Consider the following 23,335-nt stretch of genomic DNA (forward strand, 5'->3'; position numbering starts at 1 on the left):
GTGTCCGCTTCCAGGGATAATTAAACTTTCCCTGTAATCTCCATGCTTGAACCTGCAACCACCCCTCTTGGGTCCATACATAATTAGAAAGCAAGAAGATATTCTAAACTAGTAGCATGGATACAGCAAAATTATGTCAATAATTAAGGTCAAGGCTAAACATTATTGGATAAATGAAAACCCATTTCTGAGATTTCCTGGTTTCTGAAGCATGTAATATAAGAAGATCCTTTGGAAAGGATCTTTTGCTAGTAATTTTTTTTAAGATTTTATTTATTTATTTGACAGACAGAGATCACAAGTAAGCAGAGAGGTAGGTAGAGAGAAGAAGGGAAGCAGGCTTCCCGATGAGCAGACAACCCGATGTGGGGCTTGATCCTAGGACCCTGGGATCACCACTTGAGCCAAAGGCAGAGGCTTTAACCCACTGAACCACCCAGCTGCCCCTGCTAGTAATTTTTTAAATGTGTTTCTATGTGTGTGTGTAGAAAATTAATGTACTTAATTCTTCGATGTTGACTTAGTTGGTTAGTTAATTTGGGTTTGATCATTATTTTTCTCACCACATTGAGAATTTATTATTTTTGTCTTGTGATTCTATTTTTGCTGGTGGGTTGGGTGCTACCGTTCTGAGTTCTGTATGTCAGAAAATAATCCATGTTTTCTGTTGGGCTGATTTAAAACCCTACTGTCTCTGATTTTTCTTTTCTCCATAATGTGCTCAGGCTGTGGATTTCTTTTTAGCTTTCCTGTATGAATGTTTTATTATTTCCAAATCTGAGAATTAGTTTTTTCTTCTTTAAATCTGGACTGTTTCTAAGCATTATTTTCTTTCAATTTTTCTCACCCTCTTTTCATGATATTTCTCTCTCTGGATTAGTGTTGTTATAAACTTTCTATTTTTACTTACAGTAGCTTCTACTCTTTCTTTTTTTTTTCTTCTCTTTGTCTCTTTGTTTCCATTTCAGGTAATTTCTGTAAATATGCTTTCTTTTTCTTTTTTTCTATTTAAATTTTTTTTTATTTATTTGATGGAGAGAGTACATAAGCTGAGGGAGCAGCAAGCAGAGGGAGACAGAGAAGTGACACCCCCCCCATGGATCTGGGAGCCTGATTTGGGGCTTGAACCCAGAACCCCGAGATCATGACCTGAGCAGAAAGCAGATGCTTAACCAAGTGAGTCACTCAGGCACCCTTAGATCTACTTTCATTCTCACACACTCTTATTTTTTCTAAATTTATTTCACACTTCCAATTGTAATTGTAAGAATTATGATCATGCAATTTAAAATTTTTTAAGATTTGCCTGTTTTGTGTTACTTATTTCTGGCACCACCTTTATAAATCTCACTTTTACATTTTTAAATACTTTGAACACATGCATTATCCAATGTCTGTATTCCTCTGAGCTTTTTTGATATGAGCCCCTTTGTAGTTCATAATTTTGGGTTTTATATTCAATTTCAAAAGGCAGAAGTTATGGGAATACTGTAAGAAGGCACATCAGTGGAGATTATTTGCACTTATTCTTCCAGGAGCTCTAGGATGGTCTCAGCCTTTAACAATCTGGGATTAACTTGTTGAGGTTAAATTAAATTCAACTCAACTGGTTTTCTTCTATGTCCTACTTTTCCTGAAGGGTATAGACTTTTGAGGATTCTGTCTTTCTTCTCTTTCCTTGTATACTTGTTATGCCTCTCCTTTCCTAAAACCTTTGATATATTTTTAATTTTAAAAGACAAAGTATGTGTTTCAAAGAAATAATAAAATTATGAAGTGGGAGGCATTTTGTTTTTTCCCACACGAGTACATTCAGACTCAATATGTCCAAATAACTGAGAGAAGCAAATGCCTTGAATGCAGCCATAGCTGTGAAGCCTACAAGTCAGTAAAATTTCCTCCTCTCTCTTCATTTTGGTGCCTTGGGATTTAGTTTAATATTTTATGAAAGTCAATTATCCATATAAAATTACCCCTGCTATATCAACCCATAATTTCTATCAGAAATTTATTTTTAATCAAGATATATTTTTAAAGATAAATTCTACAGCCCCAGAAATGAAAGTTCTTCAGTGCTTTTCCCCCTTACTGATTGGAAGGACAGAAACGTTGGTGATGCAGGAAATGTGAGACTATTTATAGGAAGATATTTTTGAATCATCAAGAGCCAGTGGAGTACAGTACACAAATGGAAGTTTTGACCTGAGGTGAGCACAGAGATAGTATATGCATTGCAGCAGGGAGAACATGTGTGTCTGTGTGTGTGTAGGTAGTTTGCTATAACTGGTAGTGGGAAGATGGCACATATTTATCTGATGGCTTCTATTTTTCCAGTGAAATATATATAAAGCATCAGTGAGACTGTGCAAGGCAGAAGGTGTATTTAATTTCAGAGATGAAACAGAAGTGTGTAAAACAGTCGTTTTAGGTTATTACAAATGGAAAAAAAATAGAAAAATATTGAGACATCACCAGGCAGTGTTGAAGGCATACTTGAAATTTCTTATTATAATAGCTCAGTCAGAAAATATAATGATACAGGGGTGCCTGGAGGGCTCAGTTGGTTGAGTGTTGGACTCTTGTTTTTGGGGTTGTGATCTCAGGGTTGTGAGATCAAGCCTGATGTTGGGCTCCATGCTCAGCACAGAGTCTGATGAAGATTCTTCCCTTTCCCTTTCTCCCCTTCTGCTCATTCTCTCTCTCTAAAACATAACTGTGTTATACAGTTTTATATTTTACTATGTATACAATTGTATGCCATATATATATATATATAGATAGATTTATTTTGCGATTTTATTTATTTATTTGAGAGAGAGAGAGCCAGAGAGAGAAAGCACAAGCCAGAGAGAGAGGCAGAGGGAGAAGCAGACTCCCCACTGAGCAGGGAGCCTGATGGCATCATGACCTCAGCTAAAAACAGACTCACAACCAACTGAGCCACCCAGGTGCTCCTCCCCAAAAATGTATTTGTATAAAATATAGTGTGTGTATGCATGTACATATATAGAGTGTATTGTATATATATGTAAAACCCTATTCAATCATCCAGCTAAATTTGTAAATGTGGATTATTAAATTGGTAAATGTGTTGCTTTTAATGGGCTTGATATTGGTCAGGGGTTTGTGACAAATGGGGAAAATTCAAGGGAGTTGAGAATCTGTAAAAAAAAAAAAAATTCTGTGTCAGACTAGTAAATATAAATTGAGATAGCAAGGCAATGATAACACAAAGTGATGACAGCAGTGAAAAACCAGTTGGTTCATACAGAGGATGTCCCAGTGTGGCTGAATATTTGTTGGAGATGAGATAAAATAATAATTGAGATTTAAATATAGAGTGTGATATTCAGAATGGAAGATAATGGAATTTAGAGTTTCAGAGGTGGTAAAGTGGACCAGAGAAATACGAGTACCGGATGGGACGTCATGAATATCATAGTCATTAAAAAAGAAAAAGAAAGAGAAAAAAGAAAAAGAAAAAGAAATGTTGAAGTTAGTTACAAGTAAGAGAGTGAAAATGAAGTCTCTTGTGAATAAAGGAAAATCACTGAAATATCTGTAACATACTGCAATATGGAATGATATACATCTGATGGCAGCAGTCTGATGGCAGATCAGAGGAATTAGCCCTTTAAGTGAGTGAAAAGAAATTTCTAGAAAGAGAGACAAAGTTTTATAATTAGTCATTGTGGTAACAAAGACAATATATTTAAAGTGAATTTTATATGGTAAAATTAAACATTCATGGGGTTTCCGTTTAGATGTTACTTTTACAAATTACAAAGTCAGCCCATACACACCTCAGTTAAATATATCATCACTATTATTTGGGGAGGTTTGAACACCCAGTGTCTATTTTTCATAAGCAAAATCAGGGCTCAAGCAGGATTAAATATTTTGAGCCCCTAAATAAGGATAGATACCACAGTTCCATTAAATAACCCTCACAGACTCAGTGGGCTTCCAGCATCTGTTCCACACCTCAACAGAACATGTTAAGTACCTTTCAAATACTCAGAACCTCTGGGATCTTAGCCGATACAGGATTCTTCTCTGGGGACCCACCAAATTTCCATTACCAGCTGTGTCTCAATACTGAAACTCCTACTCTTGGATGGTATGAAGTTTTTGAGCCCTTTTACCAACCTACCCACATTAAGAAGGCTGAAATTTATTTCTGGTTTCTTTCAAATGTGAAAAGAAGTCAACACTTGGGAGTAAAAAACTGAGAACACAGAAAGAAAGTGCCTCTAGTATCACAGGAAACAAATTATACTATGTGCATCAAAAATTCAGAATTGAGCCTTAAGTGTTAAGATTTGAGCAGTTGGAATCACTGGAGAGTTAAAAAATGATACTAATAATGATGCAATTGGGATTGAAAGGCATCTGGTAGTACACAAAATATGTAATGTTTTCAAAATATTTCTACTTAGAAATTCAGGTCATGAAAACAATAATACTTAACCAAAATACTTAAGCAAAAATAATATTTGACTATAGCAACAGCTTCCAGCTTTCCTCAGTAGCCAAGATTATGTCCCAATGCAATCACCTTGCTGTTGAGAAATCTCTTACACCTGTTGTCCCTTCCCAGACCTATTCAAGTAGCCTGAAAAGCAAATCTACACAAGGCATGAAGTCCATCTTCATCTTGGTATGTAGTAATTTTCCACAAGTGATAAAATCTTCTTTTATTTAAGAAGTCATTGCCAAAAGAGGAGGTGCTTCTTGGTTCTCATTTCATTTACCTATATTGGTATGATTCTCATATAGGTGTGGTTTTGTTTTGTATTTTAAGGTCACCTGTTGAATGGTGTGTCTGTGTAACTATGTTTGTGTGTGTGTTTACGGTGTTTTTTTACTCATTCTGATCTTAGCCAGACAACCATTCTTTCTGAGAAGTGATTTCAAGGTCGGTGTTCAGAAGGCCCTAATAATTTCACATGCCCAACTTGTTCTAAGCAAGCATCCTATGAGGCACTGTTAATGTGGCATAACGGTACTCTGCAACTTCACCACTGATGCTTCACCCCGTTCTCATCTTAACTGAGCTGTTGGGTATTAGATTTTGTTTATTTTGTTTGTAGCAAACTAATGTATCAAAGTTTTTCCATAAAATGTGTTCAATACATTCAAGGCTGAGACTGCTTTTCCTATGGGTATTCCACTGTAAAGAATTATGTAGCTTCAAGAAGTTGGTGTGTGAACCAATACTTTCAAGCTCAATCAGAAATCCCAAATACATGGGGAGGCTAAGGCAGAAAAAGACTGAAGGAAAAAGAGAGACACATGTCAGGACATCTTGAAAGGCAGCCACAATTCCCACTGAGGTACTCTGGGAGACTTTTGAGGAAAGACCTGCATTATGGCTAAAATTCCCAGTGTTGTCATGATCAGACAAAAGTAAGCTTGGGGCGCCTATGGCTCAGTGGGTTAAGCCTCTGCCTTCAGCTCAGGTCATGATCCCAGGATCCTAGGATCGAGCCCCGCATCGGGCTCTCTGCTCGGCAGGGAACCTGCTTCCCCCTCTCTCTCTGCCTACCTCTCTGCCTACTGTGATCTCTCTTTGTCAAATAAATTAAAAAATTAAAAAAAAAAAAAAAAGTAAGCTTGAGTGGGATGCCTGCATGGCTCAGTGGGTTTAGCATCCAACTCTTGGTTTCAGGTCAGGTCATGATCTCAGGGTGGTGGGATGAGCCCCACATTGATCTCTGTGCTGAGTCTACATGAAGACTCTCTCTCTCTGCCCCTCTCGCACCCCTCTCTCTCATTATCAAATAAATAAATAAATCTTTTTAAAAAGAAGCTTGAGTTATTTCTTGTAGTAAATCTAGCTCTTCCCATTTCTCATTTCATTCTGGTAAGATAAATGTACATTTTATTATTCCCATTTTACAGGTGAAGAAACAGTCTTAAGTAGAGAAAAGTAACCCGGGTTTCAAAGTCACTGAGTGGGAGTCTAGATTTACATATAAATCCATCCAATGCTAAGCCCTTGTCACTGCACCAATTAATTCTTGAGAGGAAAATGTAAAATAAACTCTCAATGATCACAACCACAGTAACAAAAATTTGTCTACTTACTAAATATTGAAATACAAATATATTGAATGGGAATAGGGAGCACAGGAGCTTGGAGGGACATTTATTTTTCACCTCAATATATAACCTGAAGGTATAAACAACTCACAACCTAAAATATTTGAAAGATGACCTATTTGAATAAATAAGATGTACTTATGAGGATAAAACTTGATCAGGTCCACAAGAATCAAATTGCCTGGCAATAAAATTGAAGAGTGAGAAAAGGAAGTCCTGAGGGCAACTAAAGAGTCTGCAAAAGCAATCTCTAGGGGTTCTCTTTTAGGGAAGGAGTTTAAAAGCTTTTGGTACTGCCTAGGAAGGTAAGTGCCTTTGATGTTTCTAGATGTGCTCCTTGAAGAGGCACCTTCTCTGTATAATCAGAAGCTGTGAAATGGAGTGCTCTGATGCTAGTTCATTAAAGAAACCAGATGTGTCCTGAGAAAGGAAAGGGTAATGCTGTATCTCACTTGATAAAACAGAATATATTACAGGAGTAATTTCTTCTCTTCCCCAAGTTGGTATTCAATTTATTACCTATTTGTCCATAATCAAATTACTTATCATCTCCCAAATGAATTGCCTTTTCTATAAAATATAGATAATGGTTATCACACATAGTCATAATTTTGTTGTGAGGATTTGGTGAATGTGTGCGATGCTCCCAATACAATGTCTAGAATTCAAGAATATCCAGAACTTGGTAATGATAATTAATAAAGAGAATGACATTAGTGATCATAATGTTAATAGTGATGTGGAATAGTATAATCCAGGGGGTTGGTAGCAATGATGAGCGGAACCATGCTCATGGTACTGACACGATGATAGACAATATACTTGGCTTCTTGGAGATCATAGATACTGGGAGTAAAGGATGTTGATGAAGTGAGTTGTTGTTTTAAATTATTCAATCAGGGCCACCTGGATAGCTCAGTCAGTTAAGCATCTGCCTTCAGGTCAGGTCATGATCCCAGGGTCCTGGGATCAAGCCCCATGGAGCCTGCTTCTACTCCCTCTGTCCACTCCTGGGCTTGCTCTCTGTTCCTTTAGTGCTCTCCCTCTCTCTCTCAAATAAGTAAAAAAAAAAAAAATCTTTAAAAGTGAATAAATAAATTATTCAATCAAATATACCAGAGGTAGAAAGCACTTTTGGGTTTTTTTGTTTTTGTTTTTTTGAAGATTGTATTTATTTATTTGACAGAGAGAGAGACAGCAAGAGAGGGAATACAAGCAGGGGAAGTGGGAGAGGGAGAAGCAGGTTTTCCCATCAAGTAGGGAGACTGATGCGTGGCTCAATCCCAGGATCCTATGATCATGACCTGAGCCAAAGGCAGATGCTAAATATGAGCCACCCAGGCACCCCAGAAAACTTCCCTGGGTATTTTTTTACAGGAGAAATCTTTATAAACTTTGATCTTTCAGAAGCTTCTCTATTATATAGCTTTATCACAAGAATGAGCATAAGGATTGGCAATGACCAGTATAAGCCTAGTGTAAGCCCAAGAAACTCTTGCAAGTGAGCAATAAACATTGTACATCTGACAAGACCAGGTAGCTGTCTTGGATGAATGTCCCTGAAAAATATTGTCTAGACTTATAGTCAATCCATTAAACATAATAGTTATTCAAGCAGTTTTGAATAAAGCATTAATTCTCATAATTAAGATTCGATTTCTTGATCCTGTCTAAAAAAAAAAAAAATCCTGAAAGAAGGGTGTCCACTCTCAGCATTCTGGTACAACATAGCACTTTAAGCTCTTGAGAGTGTGGAGCTGAAGACTACAAATGAATTAAAAACTCACTAGAGAGGTTCAATAACAGACTTGATCAAGCAGAAGACAGAATCAGTGAACAAAAAGACAGCTCATTTTAAACTATAGAGTTGGAGGAGCAAAAGAAAAAACAGAGGAGGAATAAAGAAAAGGGAAGAAAGTGCAAGAGACTCATAGGATACCATCAAGGTACCAAAATCTATATTGTGCGAGTCCCAGAAGGAGAAAAGAGAAAATGAAGAGTGGGAAGTTTATTTGGAGAAGTAATGGCCCAGAATTTTGAAAATATGAGGAGGAAAATGGAAATCCAACTGCAGGAAGCAAAATTCTAACTAATATTGTCTCAAAGAAGCCTACACTAAGACACATTATAATCCAGTGATGAATGCCAAAGGTAGAGAACCTAGAAAGTGGGAAGAATAAAACAATTTGTCCTGCACAAGGGAACATCCATAGATTATTAGTGGATTTACAACCAGAAATGTCATAGACTACAGGAGGAATAGGATGACATATCCCAAAAGCTGAAAAGAAGACCTGTCAATCAAGAACAAATTTTAGCAAGAATCTCTTTCCAAAAGGAAGAAGGAATAAAGATAACTGTAAACAAAAGTAGAGGAATTAACAATGACTAATTCTGTTCTATAAAAAATGTTACAGGGAAGGGCACATGGGTGGCTCAGTTGGTTAAGCTTCTGGCTCTTGATTTCAGTTCAGGTCATGATCTCAGGGTCATGGGATTGAGGCCCACATTGGGCTCTGTGCTTAGTGGGGAGTCTATTTGTCCTTTTCTCCCCTCCAAAATAAATAAATAAAATCCTTAATGAGAGAGAGAGAGAGATGCTACCAGAAATCTTTCAAGTTGAATTGAAAGGACACTAGACAGCAACACAAAAGCATATAAAAATATAAAGCTTTCTTGTAAAGGTAAATATATCAACAAATAGTAAAATCTATACTACTGTAATAGTGGTGTATAAATCACTTTTTCGTCCTGGTTTAGAATTTAAAAGATAAAAACATTAAAATCATTATAAGTACAAAACAATATTAATGGATACAACATATAAAAAGTATAATTTGTTACAATTATAACATAAAACAGAGGGGGCAGATACAAAGGAATAGTTTTTATATGCCATTAAAGTTAATTGTCATCAATATAAAATAGATTGTTAGAACTACAAGATGCTAAATGAATCTTTGTTGTAACCATAAAGAAAAATACCTACTGAAAAAAAATAAAAGAAAATGATAAAGGAAACAAATCCTGTCACCACAATAAAATCAAAGGAAAGCTACAAAAGGTAAAAAGGGAAACAAACAAACAAAAAAACCCACATACAGAAAGCAATGAACAAAATGCAGTATTAATTCCTTCATTAATAGTAATTACTTTAAATGTAAATGGACTAAAGTCTCCAATCTGAAGACAAAGAATGGCTGAATAAATTTAAAAAACAAAAACAAAGACAAGATAATAATGCACTGACTATATGAGATACATTTTTTTTTAAGATTTTATTCATTTATTTAACAGACAGAGATCACAAGCAGGCAGAGAAGTAGGCAGAGAGAGAGAGAGAGGAAGTAGGCTCCCCGATAAGTAGAAAGCCTGACATGGGGCTCTATCCTAGGACCCTGAGATCATGACCTGAGCTGAAGGCAGAGGCTTTAATCCATTGAGCCACCCAGGTGCCCCAAGAGATACAATTTAGATGTAAGGACACACACAGGCTGAAAGTGAAAGTGTAAAAAAGCAACCTATGCAAATAGCAGCCAAAAGAGAGCAAGAATGACCATACTTACTTAGATGAGAAAAAAACAAACATTAAGAAAAAAAAAAAAGTACCTTGAGACAAATGAAAATGAAAATTAAAACACAGCAAAACATAACACGCCAAAACATATGGAGTGTAGCAAAAGTTGTACCAAGAGGGAAGTATATAATGGTAAATGCCTACATTAAAATAAAAAACAAGTCTCAAATCAACAACTTAATGTTAAACATCAAGTAGCTAAAAGAACAGACTAAACAAAGTTAGCAGGTGGAGGGGTACCCAGATGGCTCAGTTGGTTAAGCATCTGACTCTTGATTTCAGTTCAGTTCATGATCCCAAGGTCTTGATATCAATCCCTGCATTGGGCTCCCTGCTTGGTGGGGAGTCTGCTTCTCCCTCTCCCTCATCCCCCCACCATCCATTCTCTCTCTCTCACATAAATAAATACAATCATTAACAAAAAAGTTACCAGATGGAAGGAAATAATAATTATTAGAGCAGAAAGAAATAGAGAATACAAAAAGTAAGGAATAGGATTTCTTTTTAAAGATAAATAAAATAAATCTATTCTTAACTAGACAAAAAAACTGCAAAAAGACTCAAATAATCATAAATGAAAGAGGAGAAATCCATGAACAAATATATGCTAACAAATGGATAAACTAGAAGAATTGGACAAATCCCTACAATTTACCAACACTGATTCATGAAAAAATTAAAAATCTGAATAGGCCTAAAACTAGTAACGAGTTACTATCAGGGAAATGCAAATCAAAACCACAATGAGATAGCACTTCACATTCTTTAGGATGGCCACTACCAGAAAAATAGAAAATACCAATTATTAAAAAAGAAAAAGAAAAAAGAAAATACCAAATATTGGCAAGGAATGAGAAGAAAGTGGAATCTTTATGCACTGTTGGAAATACTGTAAAATGGTGTAACCATTGGAGAAAGTAATATGGAGTTCCTTCAAAAGAATTAAAAATAGAATTACCATATGATCCAGCAATCCCACTTCTGCATATGTATTTTTAAAAACTGAAGCAGGATCCTAAAGACATATTTGCATATTCTTGTTAACTGCAACATTACTCACAAAGCCCAAGAGACAGAATTTCAATTTGCTAAGATGAGTAAGTTCTAGATATCTGTTGTTCAATGGTGTGCAGTGTTCTAAACACTATGGTACTGGTCACTTAAAATGGTGAAGATGGTAAACTTCATATTGTGTTTTTTTGTTTTTTGTTTGTTTTTTTGTTTGTTTGTTTTTGCTTAACCACAATTACAAAAAAAAAAAAAAAAACCCTATAGATAGGATGGTTAAGCATAGGATGTTGTGAAAGCCACCAAAGTGGACAGAAATAAAGCCCAAGAAGTATGATATAATGGAAACCAAAAGCAAAGAGTATGTCGGAAGTGATATGATTCCTGACTGCACTGAAAACTTCAGAAAGATCAAGGAAGAGAAGGAAAAGAAAGTACCTGTGGGATTTATCAGCACAGAAGTCACTGAAGCCTTAGCTAGAATGGTTTCACTGAAACTAAGTAATAAGTTCAAATGGTGACAAGGGTGAGGATTTGACCATACAATTTATCGTCTTATCATGAATACTCCTAAGAATGAAGAGGCTGGTAAAATTGTTAACAATTACGTATTTTAAAAATATTTACTTAACATATCACACATTGATTTTATTGTAGTTGTGCATCACTGAAACTCATCATTTGGCTGTTTCTGACCTGGGAATAAGGACATGGATTCAGGTTCTCTGGGAACCAAAATTTTCAGCCTTCGGGAAGGGAAACAGTTGTTAAGAGATTTAGATCCTGCTCATTTTTTGTAAGGTGAATGAGTGTTTTCCCCTCTCATCTTTCTAGGCTACAATGTCCTTATTTGGAGGTGGACTGGGACCAGACAAGGGATGATTAGAAATTCAGGGCAGATTGGAATGTGACAGTAGGGTGATGAGACTTCAGAGAAGCAGCTACTGGAGCCACTGGGTAAAGTTGTATCTGTAATTTCCAGGAGCCACTGAAGGGACAAACCCAAAGGCCCTGAATAACCACAAGACAGTTCCTCTTGATGATCAAAGCCTGGAATAGTCTCTTCTTCAGGCTACAGGACCAAGAAGAGGTAAAAGTTGCAGCAACCTGGAGAGAAAGAGTTGGTAGTTGGGGTGGAATTCCTCAGTTGTTCCTTTCCATGTCCCGCAGAGGAGTAATGGTTAGTGGACTTGGCCTTCAGGCTTCCTTAGGAAAGCCTTCAACTCATTCTGCTCTCCCAGACTGAACCTCCCATTAACGTGTGATCTGTCCATTATATGTTTTCACCACTGTTAGGCACTTCCATTAGAAGCTGGAATGTGAAGGTGTTGAAGTAGGGCTCGAAGACGGATATTTTAATGATGTGAACAAATGGAAAATTAGGATAGAAAAGAGCAAATGAAGAAATATAGACTATCCCTCAAAAAAGGATATGAAGTCTTCTCACAATAATTGACTTATTTGATATAATTCCAGTTTCAATCACAATGGCATTTCTCTGAAGCATGGTAAAATAGCTTTGAACTAAAGCAGAAATATAAATAGATAAAATAGTACAGAAAATGTTAAACAATGCAAACCATAGGATACTAGCACTCTTTTATATATAAAAACTTATTATATAATCACAGCTTGATATTCTTACAGATTTCTTTGTCCTTGGTCACATGTTCCTTCTACCAATTTACAGGCTTTTTATTTTTCATTTCTTTTAAGATTTTATTTTTAAGTCATCTCTACACCCAACATGGGTCTTGAACCCACAATATTGAGATCAAGAGCCACATGCTTCACTGCGGCTTTTTATTTTTTAACATAACAAAAGAAAATATTGCTAATGGCTAAAAATATTTTTAGATATGAAAAAATATTTTATAGATGGGATTGGAACATCAGATTTAGACTGGTTCAGATAAAATAGAGGGTCCTCATAAAACTTGGATTTTATTTATAATTCTAAGACTTAAGATAGTTGGTCTATTCTAATCAAGTGTTTTCCTATGAGAACAAAGTGCAGATTTTACCCATATGGATAATAGAGCAGAAAAAATGATGTGTTCATTTTTTTCTCTGGATTCTTTCAACAGCAAATATTATCACTACTATGCTCCTTAAAATCTTGGCAACTATAAAAGTCAGAGCTTAGAGTGTCCTCAGATTCATGTCTTATGGGAAATAGTCTGACATGACCTCGTCTTCAAGGTTACAGGCTTCTTGCTAATGCTACAACCTGATGAAGCCTGATCTTCATGAAACAAAGCTATGTAGTTCTCTTAAACCCCACTTATGTCATTCATAAGACTGACCTGTTGTAGAGAAGATAAATCTATCCTGGGACATTGTTATATCTTGACAAAAGAGAGTTCAGAATGTAAACATTTTTTTTTTTTTTTTGATGTGTTAAGGGAATTGATATCAGAAGCAAAGTATCACAGAGATATGTGAGCTGATCACAGTACAGGGGAAAGAAGCATAGAATTTATGGTTTAAAAACCTGAGTTTATTTCTTTTTTATAAAAGATAATTTTCCCCAAAAAAAGAAAGATAAAAATCACAATTCTTGCACAGGTACAAGAATGAACATGTGTTAAGTATTCTATTTTACTCACTAGGGAGAAAACTGGAAAGATGTGAAGACAATTCGAAGGAGACCCCAAAGAACAAATATGTTTATAGATAAAGAATATTAAAATGAATGTGCAAATGAAAAGCAAACCTGGCATTTTTCACAGACAAGAGAGAAATAAATTGAATTTCCACTGGACAGAATTTGCATGTCTATAGACAAGAATTACTTGCATTGTTATCTGTTATCTACAACCAGATAATCTAGAAATTACGCTCTATACACTGTATAGTTTTCCTCCGAAGCGCAAAATTTTCTCTCCACTTCCTGTGTCCTGATTAGCTGTGAGATCCTTAACGTGTCTTTTAGCATTTGATGAGCTTCAGTTTTTGTTTCCTTAATAAACTCCACCTTGAAGGGTTATTACACGAATCTAATGAAATGCTGTGTAGAACACACCCCGCGCACTACCACCTCCCCCTCAAAACTTTTCATGATTTCAAGGTAAGCCCTTTGGCATTGTCAATTGTCTACAATACTTGACAAGCTGATGAAGTAGAGGAGAATGAACGTTGCTGTTTGGAATATATTAAGAACTCCTGGTACTGTAACGTATTCATCACATGAGTCATCAGAGCATTATGCTGAGTGGAAGGAGTCAGACACAAAGTCAATCCACTTGTATGAGATTCCAGAACAGACATATCTTCAGGGAAACACATAAGTGGTCCTCAGAGGCCAGGGTATAGGGAAGAGGAAATTCATGTAAATGGGAGTGGAGTGTTTGGGGCCTTACAAAAATTCTCTACATCATCTTTGTGGTGATATGCATTTGCTAAAACTCACTGAACTGTGCATTTACCATTGGTGAATTCTATTTTATGAAAATCAGACCTGAACAGAAGTGAGTTTTTAAAAAGTACATGTGATTTGGACCTATCTCCTTGAGCCATGTGAAAACACATCTCCTGAGAACTGCCTTTCTCATTTTGTCCACATAAAGCAAGTGTTTTGAGTTCTTGTTTAGTAGGGTGATCAGTTTACAGTGGTAAACCAAATGCTCTATCAACTTTATTAAATTTTGGTAAACTAAATGCCCTATCAACTTTATTAAATCATGTGTGATTGTGGACAGTTAACTCGAGGCCTCAATTCTACCAAATGGTAAAAGTGAAAAAGAAATTCTATTATCATTTGGGCCTCTGATCTTCCACTGTCAATAAGCATATCAACAAAGTTCAATAAGCATATAGAATATTCTCCTTCAAAAATGTGTCTGTGGCTACTTTGTCAATAAAGTGGAGGTAGATCCAGGTGGGTGAGTTCCTGCTGAGTAAGTGTTGTGCACACATGTGTGTGTGTTTTGTTGTTATTTCAATATTTCTTTGTTTTATGTTGTTTTTCAGAGAATTTATATTCTCATGGATGTTACCAAAATGAATAGAGTTTTTGTCATGAGTATATAAACCAGGGAGCAACCTAGCTGATGTGACGGGGCTGCATTTAAACTGAAGGCTCCTGGGTGGCTCAGTGTGTTAAGCCGCTGCCTTCGGCTCAGGTCATGATCTCAGGGTCCTGGGATTGAGGCCCGCATGGGGCTCTCTGCTCAGCGGGGAGCCAGCTTCCTCTCTCTCTCTCTGCCTGCCTCTCTGTCTACTTGTGATCTCTCTCTGTCAAATAAATAAAATCTTAAAAAAAAAAACAAAAAAAAACTGAAAGGCTCTTCCCGCAGAACTTCCTTTGCCTTTTGAGAGCCCAGCATTCCCCTTTTGGTTATTAGCAGCAACTGTCTTTGGCTTGATCCCAGGTGCAGAAAACAGATGACTCAGTCTGACAACATTTCCATTTCCTCGGTAAGGATCACTTATGAAGTGCCTTTAATCATTTATGAGTACGTTTCATTTGCTGTTTGCAGCAAACAGTTTGACTCTGCTGGGTTTGACAGCTTTCCGACGTTCCGCAAACAGCTGCAATAATAGTCTTGACAATGTCATTTACAAATGAGGCGCAGGCGGTACGAACAAAGCGACCGATACACTCTAAGTAATATGATAATGGAATGGCAAGCTGTATGGAAAACAAGATCGAAATGAGATTGTATCATCCTGTAGGGGAGGTAAATTCCTAGACAGAAAAGGATTGCTAAAATGCATCACTTTTTAATCATGTAAACACCATGCTCACCACGTTTTCTGACATGGTGGCTCTGGAACATGTGGGGGTGCTTCACCTCTTTCCCTGACGACGACGGCCCATTCCCACTGCCCACTATAAATCTGCCCCATTATATTGTTTCTCCAACCAGATTCTGAGATTCCTGGAAGCGAGGTTTTCTCTGTTATCTGTTTCTATTTCCACTGTCTAGGATGGTGTTTTATACTTACCATATGATCAGTTCATCTCTGATTATATGGGTACTATCTATTCTTTCTTTAGATCAATAAGCTTTTAAAAATTATATACATATGAACAGATTTCTTCAAAGGGATACATATATGTATATACATATATCAACATGTGTATGTGTGTGTTATGTATAGCTTTGAAACATACATACATTATGGGATGGTTTTGAAGTATGGCATTTGATGTGCATAGTGAGTTTGAAAGAAATACATTAATTATTTGGAATCATCTGGTCTGAAGGATTTATCATCACCATGAAATAGGTCATATGAGTGAAAAACTACAGCTTTAGCATTCCTTCAATATAATTTTTTTTAAGAAATAGGCTTTATTTATTTATTTTAAAGATTTATTTATTTATTTGACAGACAGAGATCACAAGTAGGCAAAGAGGGAGGCAGAGAGAGAGAGGAGGAAGCAGGCTTCCTGCTGAGCAGAGAGCCCGATGTGGGGCTGGATCCCAGGACCCTAGGATCACCACCTGAGCCGAAGGCAGAGGCCCTGACCCACTGAGCCACCCAGGTGCCCCTAGGCTTTATTATTTTAGAGCAGTTTTAGGTTCCCAGCAAAATTGGGAGGAAGGTATAGAGGTTACTCCTATACTTGCTGCCTCCATAGAAACACTGCTTACCCCGCTGTCAACATCCCATGCCAGAGAGGTATATTTTCTATGATCAATGAACTTACACTGACACATCACCATGACCCAAAGTCCATGGCTTCCCTTAGGGCTTACTCTTCATGGCACATTCTATGGGTTTTGAGAAATGTATAATGGCATGTAGTATCATCCATCGTTGTAGTATCCTACAGAAGAAATTTCACTGTCCTAAAAATCCTTTGTCTTCTGCCTCTTCATCCCTCCCTCACCATGAAGAGTGGTAGCCACTGATCCTCTATCTCCATGATTTTGTCATTTTCAGAATCATACTTGGAATCACAGAATAAGTAGCCTTATCAGATTGGCCTCTTTTACTGAGTAGTATGTATATCAGTTTCCTCTAATAACTCATTTCTTTGGGTACAGAGTAACATTGCATCGTCTGGCTGTACCACAGTTTATCCATTTGCCTACTAAGGATATCTTGGTTGCTTCCAAGTTTTGACAATTGTCAATAAGGCTTCAATAAGCACCCATGTGTAGGTTTTTGTGTGAGCATACATTCTCAATTCCTTTGGGCAAATACCAAAGAGTGGAATTGCTGGGTTATATGGTAAATACCAGGCATTTTTTTTGTATGATAGCCGTGTTATATTTTTCTTATGATTTTGCGTTTTCTCTTTCATATGATGAACTTTAATGCTAAAGTATGTAAATCCAGTGTTTGATAAAACTGGAAAAAAAAATCAGTTATGGGCACCTGGGTGGTTCAGTCAGTTAAGCGTCTACCTTCTGCCCCGGTCATGATCCCCGTGTCCCAGGATTGAGCTCCGAGTCAGGCTCTCTGGTCAGCAGGGAGTCTGCTTCTCCCTCTGCCCCTCCCTCTGCTCATACTCAAGCTGTCTCTCTCAAAAATAAATAAATAAAATCTTAAAAAAAATAAAAATAAAAATAAATCACTTATACTTTATTCTGAAAATACATTTCTAGTATCTGTTCCAAACTGTATTAATAACTTTTGACTTTCTTATCCCAAATAACTATATCTAAAAAAACTCTCTTTAAAGTGATTTATTACAAGAGCATATAGAATAACTGAAGGTAGAAAATAATATCAAAAATCATACCAATTTAATAAATGATATGTCTATATATAATACACTTAGACACATTGAAGATTACCACACTGTGCTAGTTTAGTAACTATATAAAACATTCTGGAGTTCAATATTTTATACCAAAGCCTCTCATGATTTTATCTTAATATTCTATCATTATATACTTCCATTTTGTGAAATATTTATTTTTTAATAACACCATTTGCTGAGTGTTTGCTTTATGTCAGGTAGTGGTCCAAGAATTCTACTACACCACCTTACTGACTGCACACAACTCTGAGGTGAATATATCATCTCCATTTTGCAGAAGAAAAGACTGAGGGACTTTGAACATTAAATAACTTGCCCAATGCTATACATTTGTTAGGCGGTAGACCTGGAAATTGAACTCAGACCATTTAGATTCATTATCCTCAACCTTACTTCTATACTAAATATAGCCTCATTGTCTAATGAGTACATGTTAGATGCTGCCCTAGTGATGTTTAAATGAGATAGAGTTACAGTAAAAAATAAATATTGGTCTTAATTAGAAAAGTGTGAAAAAACATCTAAAATACCATAGTCAGTGAAAAACAAAATGGTCCCAAATGCTATGTTTTGTGTCCATATAACAGCCTATATGAACGAGAATTAAAACTATATTATGTGGAAAAAGAAAAACTGCTTTCGTGGAATTATGACAAAAGGGTCTTTTTCTTCTTTCAAACTGATATTTAAGCTGTTTTATCATCTTTTCAATAAAAAATAGCATTGGGTCTCTCTCACACTTAATTCCCAGGAATTTCTGACAAAAAATACACATTAATGCCTTTGAAATTCTAAAAAGATGTTTTTCTGTCTTCCACTTAAGGATCAAAAGGTGTTCTTACATGTTTTAGGAATGCATTGTCTTCATTTTTATACATTTTCTACTTTCAATTTTTTAGATTCTTCAGATCAGATCAATTGGTAGACTAGGACCAAGGACAGAGGACTATCTTGCTCCTTGTGCCATTCCCAATACTATGGAACCCAACACATAGTAGAATTTTCATGAACAGTTATAGAGTTGCTTGATTAACTACAAAGAAAAACCTTTTCTCCAAATAATGATCTCTTGACATTGAACAGAAATACTCAAGGTCATGTAGAATGATTTTTAGTAAGAGAGCTAACTCTAGATCCCAGATTGTGTGATCCCAGCTCCGGCTGAACACACGGGAGAGCAGGCACTCTGGAATCAACCACACCTTGGCAAGACTTCTTATTCCTTTCAGCCTTGGACACTCCCAGCTTTCAAATGAGACAAATACCCTAACTCATGGAACAGCAGTAAATGAAAGGATGCAGAGGTAGTCCCTAGTAGAGCATCTGGAAAAATTCTTTTCTCATCCATTACTGCATGACCCACATCTCCACACAACCTCATCAGAGGTAGAGATTTTTCTGAGTTAGGTAGGGAAATGAAATAAAAGGTTTTTAAGTGAAGGTATATTTGAAATGAAAGAAGACACAGGGAATGAGTGTTGTGCCGAACTCATAATGCAAAATACAGAGGCTTTTTGAACACAGCTCCTGACTTCCAGCACAAAAAGAAAAAAAAAAAAAAAAAGTATTCTACCCTTTGCAACACGGTGTTCTTCTCTTGCCACAGGTTTGGGCAGATTTCTCCTCCTTACAAATGTGCCAACTGCTTTAGGCAAATTTCTTCACTTAAGCAGGACATTCATCGAAAGAACTTGCAGAAAATAATAATGCCATCATTCATGAGAATGTTGGGCTATTCACTAACTAACTCTGAAGTGCTTTGAAAATATTAAGCACAGCATAAATGTTAAGAAATAGTAATTACAGGGACACTGGTTGTAATTGGAGTCAGCTTTTAAATTTAGAAGGGAAAGATCATGATTACAAACTATTATCATCCAGTAAGTTCATTTAAATCCTCCATTGTCAGAATTTGTGGTGAATTTTATAATAAGAACAGAGGATAATGAAAGTAAAAACTGAAGGACTCAGAAAAGTTGAAGAAATGAATCTTCCCAGCTACGTGCCACAGATGAAAAACTGTAGATTGATGTGGGGAGTGGTGTACGTGTGGTTTTAAGCTAGGATCCTGTTCACCCAGTCATTCGTTTGCTTTTAGTTAAGAACTCAGACCTATGTCTCAGGCACTATGTTAGCTGCTGAGTACATGATAATCAATAAAGTAGATCCATTCAATGCCTTCCCAGAGCTCACATGATTAGATGGAGCTATTGGCTCTAACTTTGCCTTGTTGGTCTTCAATTTCTCTGGTGGCTAATGGACACAATTCTTTTCTCTATCCATTTCACGGAAATGATATTGGATAAATACAGGTAACTAATATAAGAAGTGCTTGAAAAATAATAAAAAGTAAAATTAAAAAAGGATCACCATCATATGGTAATTTTGCCATGGAAAAAAAGCATGGGCATGGATAACAATCTCTCTCTTCTACTCTTTGTTTTATATTCTGTTTAGAAAAGGTTAACATTTCTTTTCTTCATTCTCCAAAAATAAAACTCAGCGCAGATCTGGATCTTAAAATAAATTACAGAGTGGATCAAAACTCCAAATAAACATAAAATGAAGCAAACCAGTATCCAACTGGGTTCAATAAGGAAAAGGACTCATTAATATCTGATCTAAACATATGTATACATTTTTTATTGCTTTTGATTTGGGTTCCAAAAAATCATGAGCCTTTAGAGAGGCAAATGTGAAAAAGGAAACTACAGAAAAGCTAAATCGTATTTGGTAATAACTATAAGGAATTATTAAGGAAATGTTTGGAATATTTCACCTGATGGGTTTATTATTAAGAATAATAATCTCAATGTCCTTCAACTTTGGGCATGGAGTCTCCTCAAGAAAAGTCAGCCTTCTTGAGGTTTACTTCATGTAACAATCTGATTGTATTACACTGAGGAAAAGTCTTATGATTTGTACTCCACTAAGTGACTGTTTAAAAATTCTCTGACATCAAATATGGTATTGCATGTAATATATCCTTCTCATGTCACAAGCAAAATTGTGAAGTCCCAGAGTAAATTGTATATTTGACACATCTCCCATTCCACCCTTAAGACTACCTCTGTGTTGATATTAAGTCCTGCCAGAAATGCTTAAATTCAAAATAGCTATTTATACATGCAATATATACATACAAATAGCTAACACGGCAACAGTGATAATCCCACATTAACTTCCAATTAGATTTACATTTCAATTTTAGGAGGAAATGGCAGGCAGTTGGGAAATGCAATCCACACAAATAGAAATGGAAAGGATACCACATAAAACCATAATTACATGACTAAAGAAATATCTTCTCCCCGCATTCAAGGAAATTGTGGGATGTTGCAGGTGATTATCAGTTTATGATCTGAACCTGCAATCTGTCCCTTTGTGTTTTCTCACTCTCCAGGCAGCATGGAATTTAGGCACTGGGAAGGGTAGCCGAGAAAGAACTGCCGAGTTGTCAAAACAGCAAAGTGGTAGATATTCAGAGACTCCAAAATTAAAAAGTATTAAACATCCATTTGATTATTGCCTCTAACTTTCCCTCGTTAGCAATAAATGCAGTAAAATGTACCTGAAAGTATTTAAAACAACTAAAGTAATGTACGTTACTCTTGGTTTCTTTTTAAAACAAATCAACAGGCACACACACACACACGCACACACACACACACACAGTTTATGCACTAAAAGGTATAGTAGAGAATGTGTATCATACTGTATGCACATCTTGGTATTGTGAACAGGCCAAGATTATCAGAAAATAGACAAATACTTATTCCAGAAATTTGAATTCAAAGTTTTCACTACTATGTGCTGAGGGGCAACAGAGTATAAAGAACATAGCAAGAAATTTTACAACTAAGGATTATTCATTTTGAGGGAAGAGAGAGTAGTGAGGGGATGGCTCTTTCGCTGTAATTGCGTCTCAGTGAAATGCTGAGCATGAACGTGTGACTTGTTAGTAGTTGAGAATGGGGCCTTTTAGCATGAAGCACATAATAGTGTTTCAATTATCTTACTCTTTCTCTTTGAATGTGCTAGTTGATTTTGCCATTTCAGGTTGAAACTGAATTTAAAAATATAACTCATCACAATCAAAATAAAAGAGAATTTATTAGATTTATCAGAATACTGGATGGACTATAGGATAACAAGAGAGCAATAGAGCACAGTGTTTTGTAGCATTGAACAATACAGCGACATAGCTGGTCATCAAAACCATGCACTTTGAGGTCAGGTGGACCTGAGTTTAAAGCTGTGACTGATTTTTGTGACCTTGGATGAGTTCTTATCCTCATGGTACCTCAGTGTCCTCTTTTATGAAAAGCTATGACTACCTGACTAATACACATATAATAACAGTTTAATGAAGCAACATATATAAAATTCTTAGCAAAGAATTGGAAACATAAGGGAGAGAATATAGTAGTTGTTATTACTGTAACAGAAGGTATTGCTGTTTTTGAAATATAAAATGCTCACATGTTCAGTGTATTAATCAAAGACCCTTAAAAACTGCTAACATTCTTACCTGTCATAGTTAGGGGTCTAGATTATCTGTCTACTGGAGTAAAGACATACACAGGGACCACACTCTGGCGGCAAATGGTCAAATAATAGGCAGACTTCGTCTTCTTAAACATGGCAATTTCTTTTGGATGACTTTTAATGTCCTAAAGTTCACAGGAGACACGCTGCCATATAGGATTTGTCCTTCTGACATAGACTTTGGTGGATTTGTGTTTGTTCCTCCGATTTCTAAGTGACCAGCTCTGTTACCAGCTGAAAAGAAAAAGATGGGCTAATTTGGAATTATTACTGTCTGACATTGATATAGAAAAGTTCTCAAGAGGGAACTGGATAAAGAATAGGAAAGTCGAGCAAAATAGATAGCTCTCTCAAACCCTCATCAGCACTTTCAGGAACTGCAGAAAATATGATGTGAAAAGAGAACATCATTAAACCTGTGGGAAACAAGAATGCAACCCATCTGCAGATTAAAAAAACAAAACAAAACAAAACCAAAAATAACAATTAGGAATATCAGTAATCTCTGAAGATGTGGGATAAGCAGAGGAGGGCTGCTAGAAAGGTGTGATTTGGTCAGCAGGTGCCTCAAACTCAGAGATAGAAAATAGTTTGGCAGAAAGGGCTCTGGGGCAATTATTCTGGCATTCAATATGGACAAAATATTTTTCATATACTGGGATGGTTCCTACATGATACTTTGGCTTCTATGCTAGCAGTGAATATTAGAACTGTTTACCCTCAGGGGCGGAAGAGTAAGTGTAGGTTTTAGAGACAGAGTAGCAGGTCAGTCTTCCAGGAAATGAAGGGGAAAAATCAGCATGATTTAAAAAATGTCCAAACCTACTGCTAATGGTACATGTCTATTGGCTGCATATAAATTCCCTTCTGTGGAGTTCACAGAAGTAACCTTTAAAAATGCATGCATAGATAGGCTAAAAGAGAGTCTCTAATAGAAAGATGAACATACAGGTGCACCTGGGTGGCTCAGCCAGTTAAGCATCTGCCTTGTTTGGGTTGTTATTTCAGGGTCCTGGGATTGACCTGTGTATCAGGCTCCCTGCTCAGCAGGGAGGCTGCTTCTCTCTTTCCCTCTACCTGCTGCTCTCCCTGCTTGTGTGCTCGTGCTCTCTCTGTATCAAATAAATTAAAAAAAAAATCTTTTTTTAAAAAAATAAAGATGACATTGCTGCTATAAACATAAGTGACTCTTAATCTCACAAAACAAACTGAGGGTTGCCGGGGGGAAGGGGTTGGGGAGAAGGGGGTGGGATTATGGACATTGGGGAGGGTATGTGATTTGGTGAGTGCTGTGAAGTGTGTAAACCCGGTGATTCACAGACCTGGGGATAAAAATATATGTATATAAAAAATATATGTTTATAAAAAATAAAAAA

This window comes from Mustela lutreola, chromosome 3 (assembly GCF_030435805.1).
Source record: "Mustela lutreola isolate mMusLut2 chromosome 3, mMusLut2.pri, whole genome shotgun sequence".
Taxonomy (NCBI): domain Eukaryota; kingdom Metazoa; phylum Chordata; class Mammalia; order Carnivora; family Mustelidae; genus Mustela; species Mustela lutreola.